The sequence below is a fragment of the Sesamum indicum genome, linkage group LG6 (assembly GCF_026168435.1).
Source record: "Sesamum indicum cultivar Baizhima isolate 11 linkage group LG6, ASM2616843v1, whole genome shotgun sequence".
Classification (NCBI taxonomy): domain Eukaryota; kingdom Viridiplantae; phylum Streptophyta; class Magnoliopsida; order Lamiales; family Pedaliaceae; genus Sesamum; species Sesamum indicum.
The window spans coordinates 10,280,250-10,298,727 of record NC_142662.1 but is presented as its reverse complement, the minus strand read 5'-3'; the positions used below and the strand labels follow the sequence as shown (position 1 = coordinate 10,298,727).

The window sequence follows — 18,478 nt, the reverse complement described above, 5'->3', positions numbered from 1 at the left end:
TTTCCACCTTATATTATTTCTGAACTAACTCAACTTCTTGTTGGCCATAAATTGATTTCGCGTAGAAGTGGTTGGAACTTTTGTATTGTGAAGGAATCATTTAATTATCACCACAAGAGGAAAAATGAGAGAAAATTACAAATTACAATAATACAAAGTACATACTAGATCTTTAATATACAAGAAAAAATACATGACAAATGCTGCGATAATTGTAGATATGAAAAGAATGCATTTCCATAATTAGAAATATATAAATGCATGACTACTCCTACCACCAAACACTTTGTAGATGATTGATGGAAATCATTTTCTATAAGCAAAGCATATCAACATACCAACATAAGAGCAATAGCCATCTCCATCTCCCTTAAAGTGCAAACCATTTGATTATAGGGAACAACTTTTGTGTTGAAGCAACTCTATCTCTCCATCTCTCTCTTTTTTTTTAACCTCTCCTTTTTTTTAATCTCTTTGTTTTTTTTTTTTAGAAAAATGTCTTACCTCCATGAGTAATGTTCAGTTTTGTTGCCTGCATCAATAAGAACAGAATGTTCATGAGATTCTCCATAGGCAAAGAAAAAACACCATTCCAAGAAGATAGAATGACCTAAAATAATCCAAGCTTTCCATCATCATATCATCCTTTAAGTTACATATGCAAAAAATGATCCATATATAGAGAATATAGATAGAGAATGTTGATTCATGTGATCAATGTTAACATGCATTCAATCAGCTTCACTGCTGCAAGCAGCAGGTTCAATGTCACTCTACAGCACAACAACAAAATTCGGCAGCAGAATACAAGACATAATTTTCTAGAAGTGTGGTGAAGAATAAGTTGCAGCAAAATAACTTGAATTCTGCCGCAAAACATTTTTGCCTAGTTGTGAAGTAGTAAACAACACACTTTGTAGTTTGTTTCCATTGATGAATGAGTTATAAAGTAGATTAACCAAATACCTATCTCTTCCTCGGTACAACTGTATCGCCTTTCTACTAATCATACAATTTGTTCATACGTCCATTCTATTAAGAGATATTGGTAATGCAAAGAGATGAGTTTTCAACCTTATATTATTTCCGAACTAAATCAACTCCTTGTTGGCCGTAAATTGATTTCGTGTAGAAGTGGTTGGAACTTTTTGTATGGTGAAGGAATCATTTAATTATCACCAGATGAGGAAAAAGGACAATGGCACGAAAATTACGAATTAAATAGTACAAGGTACATTCTGGATTTTTAATATACAAGAAAGAATGCACAACATATGATGCTATGATGGTAGACATGAAAGAATGTGTTATTGATTATTAAAACCATATAAAAGGAAGACACGTGCTTCTAGTAACCATTTTCTAGATCATTGATGGAAACATTTGCTATAACCAAAACAAATCGATGTACTAACACAACGGTTTTCCACTTGGGTTTACAGCTTACTTCTTCAAGGTAACTGACATAAGATGCTCAAAAACAAATAAGAAATAAAGATCCGTATTACTCAATTTTCACCATCAGAGTGGCCTACATGAGTAAAGTTAGTTGATGGACTCCTAACAATTCCAAGCTTAACAGCGGATATGGAGTTGCAAATTTCATATTAGCTCCAACATCTCTCATTTTGTTCACATAACCAACAACGGAAAACATAGAAATTAATACGTGGTCATCAGAATTCTCCATTAATTATGTCGTTGTTTAGAGTAATTTCGCACCATATGGACTAACCAGTTATACATAATAAAACACCTCAACAAGCAACAAATGAATATCCAACTCGCCAACATAATTCTGCAAACACTTGGTACCTTAATCCTAGAAGTAGGTGTCCACATTCCTCCTAGTTCTTAAATATTTTTCTTACAGGACGAGGGGGTTGAAAACTTTCCAAATGTCACATGCATTTATCTAGACCAAGTGTCGCATATAATGTGAACAAGAACAAAAAGTCCAATAGTTTTCGAGTTTTACATTCATCTATCAAGTTTAAAGTTTCACAAACATAAAATGCAAGTTATTTTACGAGACATGAGAATGTTTAGCCCACAGAAAGTTCTGCAGCAGTTGGATAGGTTGCACCAAGCACGAAATAACAAAGAATTTAATTACCTCAGCTTCACTGGAACCATCTTCATTGACTACCAAATATTTTTCCAAAATTGAAGTTGGAAAAATTTTGTTGGAGTCACCAACTATCTTATCCTCCAATGTAGCAACACTTTCAGGGTTTTCCAAGGTCCCATTTGAATCACTCGGAGAATAGGGTAATTGATCTACCATGCCAGGTTTACTGATAGGCAAATCTGTACTTTGGTGTAAGTTCACATTTCTCTTTTATCAAAAAGGGTTGTATGATATGCCTTTTCTGCAGGTTTCTCATCAAATGAACTGATATCTTGAGATAATCGTTGTTCTAAACCATCATAAGTACCATTCTGTACTAGGTTGATTTCAGCATCCGAACTTGTTACACGTTTCTCCTCCTGTAAAAGCACAAGATACAATATTTCAGGAGAAAAATAAACATGATAATGGTCCTTCACTGAGATAATGCAACAGTTATTTAAAAAAACAAAAAAGAAGCAAGAACCAGATAACAATTATCCTTAACAAATGCTTTAGAGAAAGAGCACATTGAACATAACATAAAGTCATCACTGACAGAACAGAACAATCAGAACCACAAAAATTAATAGATGCTCCTTGTGGTCCACTCTAAATTCATTGCACAAACCCAAGAAAAAGAGCAAAGTGTAGTATTTTTAAACTGGCTAAATGAACTTCTCATTACAGTCTTCACAGTAGGCTTAAACTTTAGGTAGTAGAAATGCAGGATGTAAGAAATCAATAGATGCTCATATTTCTAGTAAACCCCATCAACCATCAAGAAAATTATCACAATATGGGGGTTATTTCTGCAGACAGGGAAAAAAGAAATGCTAGATAGGGAGGCTCTACATGAGATGAATCTTCACATCTCTATTAGGCACAATTATTATCATTTATATAGATGGGGGGGGGGCAACGACCTTCAGGGCCTCGCATCAAATCTCCTGAGAAGAACGAGTATAATCTATCTTTGCTCTCTGTTATGCTGGCCTATTTCATGCACACTGTTGGGTAAAAGATTCAACTCATGGTTTGCTAGGAAGCAGGATTTCCATGGAGTAACTATTGGCACCTAAAGTTAAAAATGTAAGAGGAAGTAAAAGAAAAAATCATATGAAATCATAAAAGAACAAAATGGCAAAAGCCGAATTCTTATCAGGGAAAAATGGTTCACATTTCAGCGAGTTACTATTTCTTGTAAGCAAAATCAAAGAAAAGGCTCATTCCCTCTTCTATTTCTAAGGTCCGATCTTTATTCAGCTACACATCAACCAACTTCCTAAGTCCACCCAGGTAAAAACAATCAAAGGAGGAGTTCCACACTGAAATCCACCGAATGGAAAGTCAAGCAATATTAAACGATGATGTAAAAGATAGAATCACCAACATTACAAAAGATTATATATTCAACTTACAATATATGAAATTGTAAAAGTATTATACTCGTCAAGGAAATGCTCTGTAAAGTTGTAAAGTGTTGGACAAGCAAAGAAATATTCTGCAAATGTGGTGCCAAGTACACTTTTAACTCCAGATCAGATGCTAAAGTTATGTTAACTTTATTAAAACAATGGCATGTGGATATGAACTGCCCCATAAGACCTAAAAGAGTAAGGACTCATTTACGTGGTTTAAAAAGTGCACCTAAAATTTGGGAGAAAAGGAAGCATAAACAGTATATTGGGAGACAGCATCCAGGCCCAATGTGAAAGAAAACCAAAAAGCAAGGATTTCTCCATCTAGTGTTAAGAAGTGGACTCAAAAATTTTGGGGAGCAAGACATACAAACAATATCTCTAGAGACATCATTCAGGCCCAAATATGACACAAAAAGAAAAAGTAAGGACCTATTATCCAGTTCTGGAACCAAAAATTTTAATGGGAAAAAGGTACTAGCAAAATTCTGAGAGACAGAAATAGAGAAGACGAAGAAGGGGAAAAGCATAAGGATTATAATTGCACCCACGTTCCACAAACCCATTTTTTTTACTTCTCAACATTGGGAACATTACCATGAAATAAAAGCAGACAGCAAAATTTATCAAGCTTAAGAAAACCCCTAAATATAAAAAGAGGATAATGTCCTTCAGAGAACTAATTAACATTCACAGCTCTAATTGTAAAGGTTAAAGTGCCGTAAATCCATTTATTTTTGTGCATCTTCAAAGGGAAGTAAGAAAATATTGCATCCAACTTGCATATAGATACTAGACTACAATCTCATGCAGAAAATGAGCCTTACCATTGTTGATAGATATTGTAAAATATCATGCATCTTTCCAACTTAAGCCTTTGGAGAAGATTAAAATAAAAGGGAAAGTAGAACCAGCATACCTCCAAGGGAGGATCATGAATAGGAGACCTCACGATGGAACTTTTTTCAGTATATTGATTCTAAAACTAGGTGGAACAAGTGGTCTAGATGCAGGAGACTTTGAAGCAAAAGAAGGTTTTTCTGAATCATTGCCCAAAGTTGGAGTAGCAGCAGAAACTGTAAAACTCATTGTTCCAGAGAAATGGTTCCTTTTTTGTGTTTTATTCTCTAATAATTCATGAAGATCGTAAACATCACTAGACTTTTGCTTCTCCAGCAATAATATTTGCTTCTCTTGAAGAGTGTTTTGCTGTTCCTTTCTCATCATATCAAGAGAGACTGAATTTTGGAAAGAGAGTATCAGACAAGTTAAAAGGATGGGTTGACCAATAATACAAAGTACATTCTACATTTTCAATATACAAGAAAGGATGCATGATAAATGAATGGTAGATATAAAAGAATGCATTATGAATTTATGATCATTAGAATATAGAAATGCATTACTACTCCTTCCACTAAACACTTTCTAGATGATTGATGGACACCATTTTCTATAAGCAAAACAAATCAACATACCAACACAAGAGCTATAGCCATCTTCATCTCCCTCAAAGTGCAGACCATTTGACTATGTGGAACAACTTTTGTCGTGAAACAGCTCAATCTCTCCATCTCTCTCTTTTTTTCTTTTAACATTTCCCTTTCTCTCTTTTTCTTTAATCTCTCTTTCTCTCTCTCTTTTGTTTTTTAAAAAACTCTCTTACTTCTATTAGTAATGTTCATTTTTATCACCTGCATCCACAAGAAGAGATGTTCATAAATTTCTCCATAGGCAAGGAAAGAACGCAATTCCAAGAAGATAGAATGATCGAAATCAATTCAAGCTTTCCAATCATCATATAATTCTTTAAGTTATATATGCAAAAAATGATCTTTATATATAGAGAATATTGATTCACGTGATCAAAGTTAAGATGCATTAAATCAGCAGGTTCAATGTCATTCTACAGCACAACAACAAAATTCTACTGCAGAATACAAGGCATAATTTTGCAGAAGTCTCCTGAAGAATAAGTTGCAGCAATATAAGTTGAATTTTGCCGCAAAATACTTCTGCAAAATTCTGGAATAGTAAACAAACAGACCACTGACGAATGAGTTACAAAGTAGTTTAACCAAATACCTATCTCTTGCTCGGTAAAGCTGTAGCATCCCCTACTCGCTACATCTAATTATTACTATTTCATCCTTTCTTTAATCAGATGCCATTTTATAAGTACTCTCTTTCAACTCGTAAAATAAATTTTAATTTATTAATAATATATATATACCACAAAAGATAATAGATACCTCCGAAAGTTTATATTCACCTTCACTAGATGTTCTCGTGTGCATAACCTTAAGGAAAATCATACCACAACGTAAAACACAAATCCCGATAAAGGACCGAAATATTTAACAACCCAACAATAAAAAACTCTAGCTTCAGAAGTCACGGCTGACCCACCTAATAAAGACGATGGCACCGCTCAAAGTCCAACGTGACTAATCAGTGTGACCTATTTCCTGAAAAGTACGTGGCAAGGAATGAGCTGCCTACTAAATAAGTATAACTGATTAGTCTATATATATATACACAAACAAAGATTCACGTACATGCAGTCACACCGACAACAGTCATTGGTCATACAATAACATCAGATATAAGCAACAATACATACTCACAGCTGTAAATCAATCCACGACATAATATTCATTCGTTATCATTTATTAGTTAAGGGCCCCACTTACTCTAATTGGTATACATCAGTCAATGGTTCCGCCAGCCATCATCATATCATATACAGCACATGATACCCGTTGTGTGATATCCCCACACTCTTTTACTACAACTGTGTAGCAATATAGCACAAGACATCACAACAAACATGGTACCCCCACACCACCCCAGTGTGTAGCTAACAGCACAGGATATTCCCCGTTGCCCCGGAATACCCCAGTACCCTACGCGCCATGGTACCTAGCTTAAATCATATATTTTTCAGATCTCATTATCAATCACATTTTCATAAACCATTGACTGTGTTCCCAACTATGTAAGCATCATCTTTTATTTCAATTCACAATCATTATTCTGTTCTTATAGTAATTACTTCCTCAATAATAACTTCCAATTTGATTTCATACAACAATCAATTATACGATCACGTAATCATACCACTTTCACGTCCATCCATTACAAACACACATGACACATAGTAGCAATTCCACCGATAATAAGAAAATCTAACAAATAATCCACAACTAATTATATAAACAATCAATATACGAAATCCACATAAGTATAAAGCCAGGTTCACGACCACATCCAAGAAACCAACATATATAATATATACAATACTACACACATATATATATATATATAAGTCCAATTAGCTATACTTACCGTAAATCCCAAAATACTTCGATTCACGAGGTACTGCTTAACCCTCTACTTTGTTGTCACGTCCTATAATAGAATGTTATACGTATAATCAATATATTTAATTTACCAAATAATTCATAAGAATTCACTTAATCAAACCCCTTATATATTTATAACTATCATTTTTAATAACATTCGTAAATCATATTACCACTGAAACCTCATTTTCTCTCATTCATAACATAATATTCTTTAATTATAACTTTTGGAAATATTTCTATGAATTTTCTATCAATTTATCGTTGCTATACAATTTAATTAAGCAATAATACATAGAATTACATATTTGGTTAATCATTCCGATGGAATTGTGTAAATTAACTATAATAATAATTAAATCTAACAAATCAAACAATTTAATTGCCCAACTATAGTATTTTTATAGCGAATGTGATATTTAATTCAACGTCAATTTAAATAGCCAAAAGTATAAAATACTCCGATTAAATAGTACATCGCTTACTATAATCAATATTTAATAAACGAACTAATTGAATAATATATAAATTAATAAAAATTAAAATATAAATTCTGACCTCTCTGTTTCTTCGTCGCCGCAGTGAATGATTGCAAATTTCCCTAAAGATGTAATTATGTTACATAATAATCCTATATATATTATATATAATGAGAGAGAGGAGAGAGGTGTGGGGTGGGCGGTGGACCCACTCTCATCCTCACCCTCTTTTATTTTCAGTTTAGATATATATGTATATTATTATATATATATATATATATATAGTTATGTATATATATTATTTTATATATAATAATATTATTATTTTATTTAATTAAACTTTTCTAAAATACCTTTTACACCCCTCCTAATTTTCTTAATTACTATAATTTGCCCCCAAATATTATAATGAACTCCAATTTAACCCATTCAAATTTTATTATATTCCAAATTTAATCTATAATTTATTTACTAATTAAATTTAAATTTTTAATAATTACCAATTGGTCTCCCAATTACGTGAAAAATTCTATGGACGTCACAATTCTCCCCCCCTAATAAAATTTCATCCCCGAAATTTATGTAACTTACTCGCTCAATGGGATAAATAGGGATATTTCTCTTTCATATGCTCCTCAACCTCCCAAGTCGCCTCACTCGGGGAATGATGACTCCATCTCACTTTTACCATCGGTATATCTTTATTTCTTAATTTCCTTACATTTCTATCCAAAATCTCTGCAGGCTCCTCCACATATGTTAATTCCTCAGAAATCTCTATCTCCGACTTACGAATAATGTAGCTAGGATCAGACCGATATCGTTGCAGCATCAAAACGTGGAAAGCATCATGTATTTGTGACAACTCTGCTGGTAATGCTAGTCGGTACGCTAATGGTCCGATTCTTTCAATAATTTCATACGGTCCAATATATCTCGGACTCAGCTTTCCTTGCCTGCCAAACCTCAGAATTCCCCTCCAAGGAGATATCTTCAAGAAAACCTTATCACCTACTTCATACTCCATCTCCCTTCGGTGTTGATCAACATAACTTTTTTGTCGATCTTATGCTGCTTTCAAGCACTTCTTAACTACTTGTACCTTTTTCACTGTTTCCTGCACCAATTCAGGACCTTCTAGTTGTCTTAATCCTTCTATATCCCAACAAATCAGACTACGACACCTTCCATATAAAGCTTCATATGGAACCATACCGATACTAGAGTGGAAACTGTTATTATATGAAAACTACATTAGAGGTAGATGATCATCCCAGTTGCCCTTAAACTCCATTGTACAAGCTCTCATCATATTCTAGGGTTTGGATTGTTATTTCTATCTGCCCATCTGTTTGAGGTGAAATGCGGTACTGAAATACAACTTTGTGCCCAATGCCCTTTGTAAACTTTCCCAAAAGCGTGAGGTAAATCGGGGATCTCTATCTGACACAATCGATACAGGCACTCCATGTAATCTCACTATCTCGAAAATGTATAACCCAGCTAACTTACCCAGAGAATCAGTTATTCGTACCGGCAAGAAATGAGCAGATTTTGTCAATCTATTCACAATTACCCAAATAACGTCGTGTTTTCTAAATGTTCGTGGCAACCCCACAACAAAATTCATAGTGATCTTCTCCCACTTCCATTCTGGTATTGATAGAGGTTGCAGTTTTCCTGTTGGTGCTTGGTGTTCTGCCTTTACTTATTGACATGTCATACATTTAGCCACAAATTCAGCCACATCCTTCTTCATAGTCTGCCACCAGTAATAAGGTCTTAAATTCCGATATATTTTTGTAGTACCAGGGTGTATCGCATATGGTGCATTATGAGCTTCTCGCAAAATCGCTTCGCGTAATCCATCCGCATCAGGCACACAAACTCGTCCCTCATTCACTATTACTCCATCAACTCTTATCAAAAAATTTGTTTTTCTTACCAAGTCTTATTCTTTCCAGCATTCGTAATAAGAAAGGATCTCGAGTCTGTGCTTCTTTGATCTGATCCACAAAGTGTGGCTTAATTTGCAAGGCTGCCAATAAACCCGCTATTTGATCAACCTCCAGTTCCGTATTCATAGACCTCATCTCCAGTAGCAATGTCTGATTATGACTCCCCAGATTGGCTAATGTACTTGAACTCTTTCTACTCAGGGCATCTGCTACCACGTTCGCTTTCCCTGGATGGAAGTCAATAGTGCAATCATAATCCTTCAGCAGTTCTCTCCATCTTCTCTGTCTCAAATTCAATTCCTTCCGTGTCAAGATATATTTCAAACTTTTATGGTCAGCAAGAATTTGAAATTTTTCTCCGTACAAATAATGTCTCCAGATCTTCAGTGCATGCACAATTGCGGATAACTCCAAGTCATGTGTAGGATAATTTAACTCATGGTTCCTCAATTGGCGGGACGCATAAGCAATTACCTTTCTGTTTTGCATCAACACACATCCCAAACCCTGTTTAGAAGCATCTGTATACACTATATATCCACCGCTACTAGACGGCAAAACCAAAATCGGATTGGAGGTCAGGTCTTCAACTCATCAAAACTTTGTTGGCACTGTTCCGTCCACTGAAATTCTACCCCTTTCTGAGCAACTTGGTTAGAGAACCGACAATTATAGAGAAACCCTCAACAAATCTCCTGTAATATCCAGCCAACCCTAAGAAGCTTTAAACTACAGTGGCATTCTTTGGCACTCTCCATTCCATAATAGCCTTTACTTTTGAAGGATCAGGCATAACCCCATCACCAGATACTACATGCCCAAGCAAAACCACCTGATTTACTCAAAATTCACATTTGCTTAACTTAGCATATAACTCTCTCTCTTTCAAAATCTGTAAGACTATCCTCAAATGTTGCTCATGCTCTTGTCTATCCCTCGAGTATATCAAAATGTCATATATAAACACAATAACAAAGTGATCCAGATATCCTTGAAATGTACGATTCATCAATGCCATGAATGCCGCTGGTGCATTTGTTAACCCAAAAGGCATCACCAGAAACTCATAATGACCATAACGAGTACGAAAAGCTGTCTTCGGTATGTCATTCTCTGTTATCCTCAACTGCCAATAATCAGACCACAAATCGATTTTTGAAAATATTGTAGCTCCCTTTAACTAGTCTAACAGGTCATCAATCCTCGACAATGGATATTTATTCTTCACTCTTACCCTATTTAATTGGTGGTAATCGACACATAACCTCATACTCCCATCTTTCTTCTTCACAAACAGCACTGGTGCTCCCCACGGTGAAGTACTCGGCCTAGTAAACCCTTTCCCCAATAATTCTTCGATTTCCTTTTTGAGCTCTTGTAATTCCACTAGGGCCATTCTGTACGGCGCAATAAAAATTGGGGCAACTCCCGAAAGAGTTTCTATGGCAAAATCCACTTTCCTATGTGGTGGCAAACCTAGTAAGTCATCAGGAAATACTTCAGAGAAGTCTTTCACTACCGAAATTTCCTCCAATGCTGGATTAACCTTTTCGATATGTATCACGTGGGCTAGATATGCTTCACAACCCTCTAACATCAATCGTCTTGCCTCCATGGCTGATATTACACAAACTAGTACTACCTGACGATCCCCTACAAATATTACTTTTGATTCACTGCAATATTCGATCATCACTTCCTTTTTATAACAGTCGACTATTGCTTTATGTTGCAGTAACCAATCCATCCCCAGAATCACATCAAACTCCTTCAAATCCAGCACTATAAGGTCTACAGGTAAATTTACATCTCCGATTCTCACTAAGCTCCCTTTCCTAACACTGTTCACTGCCACACCCCCTCCCACAGGCAAATAAACCATCAAATTACATCCCAACGGACTATTCTCTCCCAGTATTTTAGATGCAACTTCGGATGAAATATATAAATGTGTAGAACCAGGATCAATCAGAACATAAGCCACAATGTCAGATAACAATATCGTACCTAATATCACATCATTCGATTTTGGGGCTTCCTCTCTGGTAATGTTATATATCCTTGCCTGGGTCTGTTCCTGAGTAATTTGTGCTCCAGCCCTCCTCATACCGCTACTAATAGCGTGGCCACTATCTCTGTAGCCTGTGCCTCTAGCTCTGCTAGTTCCCCTGCTACTGCTCCCAACACTACTTTGGCTCTGGGTCCCGCTAGCAACACTTTCAACCACGCCTATAGTCTGACTAGAACAATTTCTGGCTATGTATCCTCTACCTCCACAACGATAACAAGTCTTCGGTATATCATCTCATCTCCAACATGGCCCTTGATGTTGTCTTCCACAGTTAAAATAGTTCGGAGGAAAAACTGGTCCTCGACCATAACTCGGTCCAAATCCCCTTCCTGATCCAGTAGAAGGCGTAACAAATAAGCTGCGTTCGAATGAACCTCTGCTAAAGCCCGTGGATCCCCCGAACCTCTGTCCGCTACTTACTCGAAAAATGGGACCACCATGTAAAACTCCCACTTCCTGCTAGAATGAGCGACCGGTTCCCCTCTTGGTCAATCTACTCGATTCCCTATTGTATACGTTGATTTTCTCTTCTCTTCCCCCTTCTTCTTGTCCTCAGTTACTGCTTCTTCTATCCGGTCTGCTGATTCAACACGAGTTTTGAAATTTGTAATTCGAACTGTGTGGCCTCTTCTGATCTCCGGTCGAAGCCCCTGTTCAAAATGGTAACAATGATCCTCCTATGTCGCTATTGCTTCTGGTGCATACTTGGCTAGTGCCGCAAAACGGAGTTCATATTCTGCCACCGTCTGATTATCCCCTTGCACTAAATTTCGGAACTCCATTCTCTTCTTGTCTCGGTACATCTTGGGTCTGTATTTATCATCAAACTCTTTCTGAAACTCAGCCCAAGTTATTTCTCTTGGCTCATATCCCTTCTTTACAGACCTCCATCAAATCAAGGCATTACCCACGAACAAAGAAACAACATACTTAAGTCGGTTCTTTGGAGTGCAATTTACCAAGTTCATCACATCTTCAACTTTTTCCCACCATCTCTCAGCAATCTCTGGGTCTAAGGTACCTTCAAATTCTGCAGCCCCCATCTTCCTGATTCTTTCATAATTACGATCAATTGTAGGGACTACTGGTGCTGGCACTGGAGTGGATGCGTGTGCCTGTGCAAGTAACTGCACTTGGGCTTGAAAAGCCATTTGAAATATCTGTGCAAACTCTGGTGGTAATCCTACCACTAGAGCACCACCGGGAGGAATAGGAGCCTCAGCACCAATATCCTCTCGACCTACCTGCAGGTGCCACTAAGCCCTCTCCGGACTCCGCTAACTCTTCCTTACTAGCTACTGGGTTAGCACGTGTACCATGAGAAGCCATCCTACATTAAACAATTCAATCATTAGGGACATCTCACAATCATTACCCTAGAAACGTAGACCTGCTCTGATACCACCCAATGTAGCACCCCCTACTCGCTACTTCTAATTATTATTATTTCATCCTTTCTTTAATCAGAACTCATTCTATAAGTAATTCTCTTTCAACTTGTAAAATAAATTCTACTTTGTTAATAATATATATATACCACAAAAGATAATAGATACCTCCGAAAGTTTATATTCACCTTCACTAGATGTTCTCATGTACATAACCTCAAGGAAAATCATACCACAACTTAAAATACAAATCCCGATAAAAGGCCAAAATATTTAACAACCCAACAATCAAAAACTCTAGTTTCAGAAGTCATGGCTGACCCACCTAATAAAGACGATGGCACCGCTCAAAGTCCAATGTGGCTAATCAGTGTGACCTATTTCTTGAAAAGTACGTGGCAAGAAATGAGTTGTCTACTCAATAAGTATAGCTGATCAGTCTATATATATAACACAAACAAAGATTCACGTACATGCAGTCACACCAACAACAGTCATTCGTCATACAGCAACATCAGATATAAGCAACAATACATACTCACAGCTGTAAATCAATCCACGACATAATATTCATTTGTTATCATTTATTAGTTAAGGGCCCCACTTACTCTAATTGGTATACATCAGTCAATGGTTTCGCCGGCCATCATCATATTATATATAACACAGGATACCCGTTGTGTGATATCCCCACACTCTTTTACTCCAATTGTGTAGCAATATAGCACAGGACATCACAACAAACATGGTACCCCCACACCACCCCAGTGTGTAGCTAACAGCACAGGATATTCCCCGCTGCCCCGGAATACCCCGGTACCCTACGCGCTATGGTACCTAGCTTAAATCATATATTTTTCATATCTCATTATCAATCACATTATCATCAATCACATTTTCATAAACCATTGTCTGTGTTCCCAACTAGGTAAGCAGTATCTTTTATTTCAATTCACAATCATCATTCTGTTCTTTATAATAATTAATTCCTAGATAATAACTTCCAATTTGATTTCATACAACAATCAATTATACGATTACGTAATCCAACCACTCTCACGTCCATCCATTACAAACACACATGACAGATAGTAGCAATTCCACCGATATTAAGAAAATCTAACAAATAATACACAACTAATTATATAAACAATCAATATACGAAATCCACATAAGTATAAAGCCAGGTTCACGACCACATCCAAGAAACCAACATATATAATATATACAACACTACACATATATATATATGTATAAGTCCAATTAGCTATACTTACCGTAAATCCCAAAATACTTCAATTCACGAGGGACTGCTCAACCCTCTACTTTATCGTCACGTCCTATAATAGAATGTTATACGTATAATCAATATATTTAATTTACCAAATAATTCATAAGAATTCACTTATCAAACCACTTATATATTTATAACTATCATTTTTAATAACATTCGTAAATCATATTACTACTGAAACCTCATTTTCTCTCTTTCATAACATAATATTCTTTAAATATAATTTTGCGAAACATTTCTATGAATTTTCTGTCAATTTATTGTTGCTATACAATTTAATTAAGCAATAATACATAGAATTACATATTTGGTTAATCATTCCGATGGAATTGTGTAAATTAACTATAATAATAATTAAATCTAACAAATCAAATAATTTAATTGCCCAACTATAGTATTTTTATAGCAAATGTGATATTTAATTCAACGTCAATTTAAATAGCCAAAAGTATAAAATACTCCGATTAAACAGTACATCGCTCAATATAATCAATATTGAATAAACAAACTAATTGAATAATATAATTATACAAATTAATAAAAATTAAAATATAAATTCTGACCTCTCTGTTTCTTCGCCGCCGCAGTGAAAGATTGCAAATTTCCCTAAAGATGTAATGATGTTACATAATGCAAATCCTATATATATTATAGGGCAAACTGCAATTTTGGTCCAGTTTTTTAGGGGCGGTGGCATTTTCAGTCCAGATCTTTTCCAAAATAGAATAGTAGAACAGTTAATTAAAACAATTTGGCAATTTTAGGACAAATTACCCTAAATCGGCCGGAATTGTGCACGAGGGAGGCACGTGAGCATTTGAAAGTTGGGGGAAGCTGATGTGTCCGGTTAAATGGATTGGGTGTAAAAAAAAGGGGGGCAACATGACGTGGCAAAGCCGACATGGAAAAAAAGGCCACGTCAGAGCATCTCCACCGTCCATCTCTTGCTTGGATCCTTCACGAAATATTTACAAAGAAAATCTCTGCCTTCCTTCGATAAACTTCTGGGGATCTCTGGCACTTCTTCACCTACTTCGATTCTCATCATCCATCCGGCGATATCTGAGCACCGCCACGCCGGATTTCCAAACAACATCTCCGCCACGACGCACCCAAGTGCCCAAATATCCGCCGGAGGCCCCTGCTTGCCCCCGACAACCATCTCCGGCGATATGTACAAAGGGGTGCCCCTCAATTCGCACCCCGTCGCGGCTCCTTTTCTCCCTCCATCCCGCTTCGCAAGCCCAAAATCACCGATCTTCACGCGGCCATTCGCGCCTAAAAAAATATTTTGAAGCTTGATATCACAGTGAACGTACCCGAACTTGTGAATATAGATATTCCCTTTGAGCAAAGCCTTTGTGTATACTCGGACTTCAGATTCCGGCATCCCCCCACCATCGGAATTCCTAAGCTTATCAGCCAAAGCGCCGCCTGGAGCATACTCCAACAACACATTATACAATTTCTCGCCCTTCTCATACGAACAACTGTCCCCAAAGCACCAAATTGCAATCCACGTTGGCAAGCTGACGTGGCCTTTTTTTCCACGTCATGTTGCCCCCCCCCCCTTTTTTTACACCTAATCCATTTAACCAGACATGTCAGCTTCCCCCAACTTTCAGATGCTCAAGTGCCTCCCTCGTGCACAATTCCGGCCGATTTAGGGTTATTTGTCCTGAAATTGCCAAAAAATTTTAATTATTGTTCTACTATTATATTTTGGAAAAGATCTGGACTGAAAACGCCAACGCCCCTAAGAAATTGTACAAAAATTGCAATTTGCCCTATATTATATATAATGAGAGAGAGGAGAGAGGAGAGAGGTGTGGGGTGGGCGATGGACCCCACCCTCATCCTCACCCTCTTTTGTTTTCACTTTAGATATATATGTATATTATTATATATATATATAGTTATGTATATATATTATTTTATATATAATATTATTATTATTTTATTTAATTAAAATTTTTTAAAATACCTTTCACGTCCCTACTAATTTTCTTAATTACTATAATTTGCCCCCAAATATTATAACGAACTCCAATTTAACCCGTTCAAATTTTATTATATTCCAAATTTAATCTATAATTTATTTACTAATTAAATTGAAATTTTTAATAATTACCAATTGGTCTCCCAATTACTTGAAAAATTCTACGGATGTCACAAAAGCTGTATAGCCTACAATGTGTTCATAGGTCTATTATGTTAACTGATATTGGTAGTGCAAATAGATGACGGCTCAACCATATATTACTTCCGAATTAACTCAACTTCTTGTTGGTCATAAATTGCTTTAGTGTAGAAGTGGTTGGAACTTTTTGTATCATGAAGGAATCATTTAGTTATCATCAGAAGAGGAAAAAGGACAAAGGACAGAAACTTACGAATTAAATAATACAAAGTACATTCTGGATTTTTAATATACAAGAAAGAGTGCATAATATATGATGGTATGATAGTAGACATGAAAGAATGCATTATAATTATTAAAAACCGTATAAATGCAAGACACGTGCTTCAGTAACCACTTTCTAGATCATTGATGGAAACTGTTCGCTATAAGAAAAACAAATCAACGTACTAACACATACCAAGACCTTAAAGACTAAGGACTCATTTACTTGGTTTAAGAAGTACACCTAAAATTTGGGAGAAAAGCAAGCATAAGCAGTATCCTGGGAGACCGCATCTAGGCCCAATGTGAAAGAAAATCGAAAAGCAAGGATTTCTCTATCTTGTTTTAAGAAGTGGACCTAAAAATTTTGGGGAACAAGAAATACAAATAGTATCTTTAGAGACATCATTCATGCCAAAATATGACACAAAAACAAAAAGTAAGGACCTATCTATCCAATTCTGGAACCAAAAATTTTAATGGGGAAAAGGTACAAGCAAAATTCTAAGAGCCAGAAATAGAGAAGACGAAGAAGGAGAAAAGCATAAGGATTGTAATTGCACCCATGTTCCAGAAACCTATTTTTTCACTTCTCAACATTGGGAACATTACAATGAAATAAAAGCAGACAACCAAATTTATCAAGATGAAGAAAACCCATAAACCTTAAAAGAGAATAATGTCCTTCAAAGAACTAATTTAACATTCACAGATCTAATTCTAAATGTTAAAGTGTCATAAATCCATTTATTTTTGTGCATCTTCATTGAGAAATAAAAAATATTGCTTCCATCTCACGCACAAAGATACTAGACTACAATCTCATGCAGAAAAGAGTCTTACTATTGATAGATATTGTAAAATCATCATGCATCTCTCGAACCTAAGGCTTTCGAGAAGAAAAAAAATAAAAGGGAAAGAGTGGTTCTTCCCATAGTCAAACAAGATATAAACCAATAATATCAGCCAAAATGGAAAAAAAGGCTCGTCCAAAAGTGTCCATACCAACTATTTCTAAACTTGACTCCCTCTTATTACAAAATTCATCTGGGAAAAAGAAAAAGGAACAAGAAGAAGAACTAGGCAAAGTTCATAGCTATAATCAACATAGATTCAATCACATCCATAATTCCAGAATATAAAACCACAAATAGAAAAAAAAACTCACTACAATCATATCAAATTAGAAAAGGAAAAACGAAAAAAAAAAAAGAGAGAGAGAGAGATGAATCAAAATATAAATGATCGGGCTGAATCCAGGAAAATCACAAACGGGCGATTCAAAAACTCTCATACCTGAACTTGAAATAGTAAGAAATCAAAGAATCAGGACTTCAGATGAAAATGAAAACACATTGTCCGACCACGTGTATATATCTACATATAGAAAATAGGAGTAGAAGTTAGGGTCTATGTTGCACCCTTTCACCTTGAAATTCACAATATTACTCTAATTACTCTCTCTCTCTCTCTCAAAAACAGCATAGTGGAGGAGATGGTGAAACGGTGGGAGGAGGAAGAAGGAGAGGAAGTGATTTTGGGGGTTTTTAGAACATTTGGATTTCTTCTCTTTTGGTGGAGTGGGAGCGATGGTGTTGAGGGTTTTTATCGGTGGAGGAGGATTTGGCTTTCTTCTCTTTTAGTGGAGTGGGAGCTGTGATTTTCAGGGTTTTTACCGGTGGAGGATTTCTCATTTGGTGGAGTGGGGAGCAGGGGGTTTTACTTGGATTGGGGGTTTTTATACATAAAAGTATTTTTGTATTTTTTAATTATTTTTCTTTCATAAAAATTAAGTGCAGAGAAATTTTGCAATTCTAATTAGGACAAATTCCATCAAAAATTTTTATTTTAAGTGCTCGTTTTAGTTTGGTTGATTAAATATATCAAATTTCGCTTCTGATGAAACTATGACTTTATTTACAATTATTACTTATTTTTTAAAATTAAATTCTGATGACGATCCACGTAAAAATATTATTTTAATTATT

The 18,478-nt window shown here is 35.8% G+C and overlaps 1 long non-coding RNA gene across 49 annotated transcripts in view; it reads right to left on the bottom strand.

Moving 5' to 3' along the window:
* The window catches only part of LOC110011318 (uncharacterized), a 38,625-nt gene extending 20,421 nt beyond the window's left edge, over nt 1-18,204 (bottom strand). For 31 of the 49 annotated variants that reach the window (XR_016066064.1, XR_016066060.1, XR_016066050.1 and 28 more), the window contains exons 1-9: nt 14,650-14,996; nt 14,070-14,132; nt 13,118-13,175; nt 11,341-12,734; nt 6,880-6,942; nt 5,941-5,999; nt 5,010-5,225; nt 2,117-2,490; nt 505-532 (exon numbers count right to left, since the gene is read on the bottom strand). This is a non-coding gene — a long non-coding RNA (uncharacterized LOC110011318). The other 18 variants (XR_016066033.1, XR_016066048.1, XR_016066043.1 and 15 more) reach the window with 18 other exon arrangements.
* Between the last annotated feature and the right edge of the window lie 274 nt (nt 18,205-18,478).